General features: G+C 70.9%; 1 protein-coding gene across 4 annotated transcripts in view; it reads right to left on the bottom strand.

The window, feature by feature from the left end:
- CEP170B (centrosomal protein 170B) overlaps positions 1–2,082 on the bottom strand; it is a 27,010-nt gene extending 24,928 nt beyond the window's left edge. For all 4 annotated transcript variants that reach the window (XM_024130987.3, XM_055088758.1, XM_055088759.1 and 1 more), the window contains exon 1: positions 1,955–2,082. The gene's annotated coding sequence lies outside the window, so the exon portion shown is untranslated. The remainder of the gene's footprint in view (positions 1–1,954) is intronic.
- Between the last annotated feature and the right edge of the window lie 637 nt (positions 2,083–2,719).

Below are 2,719 nucleotides of genomic sequence, written 5' to 3'. Positions count from 1 at the left end.
CACACACACACACACACACACACACACACACACACACACACTGGGTAAAACGTGTCCTGAGTCCTGCCACGCGCCAGGTGGTGGTGTCCTGGGCTCTGAGAGACACACACTGTCCCTGCATCGCGGGGCTTCCCTCCAGCCAGGGAGGTGGGCAGCAAGAAGGGAAACCGCTTGTGAGAAGGTGCGAGTGACACAGAGAGACCTAGGGGTGGGGACAGCAGCGCAGCAGCGAGGGGTCCATCTAAGGAGGGTGGTCAGGGAATGCCCACTGGGAGCGGGCGGAAGCAGGCATGTGAACATCTGGGGGCCGTGCTCCAGGCAGAGGGAACAGGCAGGGCCAAGAGGCTGGGCCGCATGCTCCCGGAGTTCTGTGGCTTGTCCAGGAGCGAAGGGGGAGGCCCTGGAGGGCCCGGGACGCGCTGCATCCCTAAGTGCAGGATGCAAACGCAGTAGGCCTGCTCCAAAATTATGATGGATTTCCAAACAGCGAGAGGGTCTGAGTGCGGGGCCCACGGAAGAGCGTGTGTCACACGCCCGTGAGGCCAGCCCTGGAGGTCCTGGGTCCACGATCTGACTCACAGTGTGCAGAACAGATGGCAGGTCAAGCAGGGGACTAGTTAAGACGTGAGACAATAACGAGGGAGAGAGAAGATGGTGCTGGCACCTGGCGGGAGCACAGGACGTAGGGAGTATCCCCAGGCCCTGTCCCTGCAACGCCCACACCCAGAGCCTCAGCCTGAGGCTCCTAAGAGCCAGGTCTCAACACCAGGCCCCACCCATCGGTCAAGGCCCAAGTGACCATGTAACCCATGGCAAACCCTCATGTCACCTCGGGCAAGCAGGTGGGAAGAGGTCGAAAAATCCACCCAGAACACAGCCCCAGCCGGCCAGAGCCCCTCATCCTGGGACCCCTGTCCTTCCTCAGGGTCCAGCCAGAGGGGCAAAAGCTCTGGAAGCCGAAGGGGCGGGCACTTCCAAGCCCCTGCAGCCTCCGGAGGCCTCATCAGCACAGCCGGAGGAGATGACAGTGCTCTCTCTAGGAGAGTCCCCACCCAGCCCCCAGCCCAGCCCAGCTCCCACACTCTGCCATCACCTGCCACCAGGTCGTGATGGGCAGTTGGGAAGGGGACCCCACCCAGAGGAGGCCACAGCCTCTGCTTATGGCAAAGGGAGGCCAAACCCCCAGAGCCGGATTACGCGGCTGTGGCGGAGCCAGGCGGCCCCTGCCGCTGCCAGCCCGTCTCGAAAAGGCCCAGGCCTGGAGTCGCGGACGCTCCCAAACAGCCTGCGGCCGGTTCAGGGCTAGGCTGGCCATCGTTGCTAGGAGGGACAATACTGAACACCCCAAACTTGTCCCCCCAGAAGGGCCACCCGCCTGGAAGGGAGGGAGGAGGTGGAGTCGCCCGGGGCAGGGGCCGGGAGGGGCAGAGAGCGGCGGCGGGCGGCTGGAAAGCGCAGACTGAACGGAGGCCGGGACAGCGGAGAGGCGGCGGCGGCGAAGGGAAATGAGGAGAGAGGGAGGTGGAGGGAGACGGAGGGAGACGGAGGGAGGGACCGCGGGAGGGGAGACCAGGCCGGGAGGAGGCCGGGCGGGAGCGCCGGGCCCGGAGGGGGAGGGAGCGACGCCTTCTCCTGAATCAGCGCTCGCCGGGGGCGGCCAGGGCCCAGCCGGTGCCTGGGCGGGGACCCCGGCGCCCGGGCCAGCGCCCCCCTCTCCAGGCCGCGTAGACGCGTGCCCGGCGGTCGCTCCCGGCCTGACGCAGACCTGGGCCGCCTCTGCGGGGGCGAGGACCGACCTGGCCAGGTGCGCCGGCAGCCCCCACCCCCGCGCCTTTGTCCGGCCCACCGGGCTCCGCTCCCCCGCCCCCTGCCCGCCGCCCGCGCGGCCCCGTCGGCGCGCAGGTGCGGGAGCAGGGAGGCCCGGCCGCCGCGGGCGCAGAGCGGCGCGTCTTACCTGCGGCTCGGTCCCGACTCGGCCCCGGCTCGGCCCCGGCCCTCCCGCCCGGCCGGCCGAGCGCTGGGCGGGGCCGCCGCCTAGGACATGCCCGGCGCGGCCCGCACGCTCGCGGCAGCCCGGCGAGCCCACGGGCAGAGCGGCGGCCCGGCCTCGCGCGGCGGGTCCCTGACGTCTGCGGGCGCCCCGCCCCGCCCGGCCAGGCCCCGCCCCCGCCCCGCCCCCCGGAAATCCAGGTTAGGGCGGGCCCGGAGCGCCAGGTGAGAGCGGCTCCCGCCCCCGGAGGCTCAGCGGGCCCCGCCCCCGCGCCCACCACCCCCACCCCCCGCCGACCGGGCCCAGCCCCCTCCCCCACTCGGCCCCACAGGTCTGTCCCCAGACCCCTCCCCTCCCGGTCTCCGTACCGCCTAGGCTTGGGGACCCGCCCCTGCGTGCCGGCCGCAACCCGGTGCCCGCAGCAGCCCCGCGTCTTGGCTCTGAGCCCGCGGTTAACGCTTAACCAAGCTCCGGGAGCCCGAAACTCGAACCGCACCCCTGGGCCCTAACCTTTGGCCCCGCCCGCCCAAATGAGGGGTGGAGGGCGAAGGAGGTGTGGTGAGTCCCAGAGGCCCGCCCCGCCCTCTCGTGCTCCACGCGCCCCAACCGCGGGATTTCGGCCGGGCTGGGTGAGGTGGGTCGTGGGCGTCAACGCAGTCCTACCCGCTGCTGACTGCGGGCCGGGCCCTGCCCGAGGGCGGGGCGTGGGTCCTGGAGTGAGTTCTCACG

Source organism: Physeter macrocephalus, chromosome 11, assembly GCF_002837175.3.
Source record: "Physeter macrocephalus isolate SW-GA chromosome 11, ASM283717v5, whole genome shotgun sequence".
NCBI lineage: Eukaryota > Metazoa > Chordata > Mammalia > Artiodactyla > Physeteridae > Physeter > Physeter macrocephalus.
The sequence above is the reverse complement of the archived record's forward strand: the minus strand, read 5'-3'. Positions and strand labels throughout refer to the sequence as shown.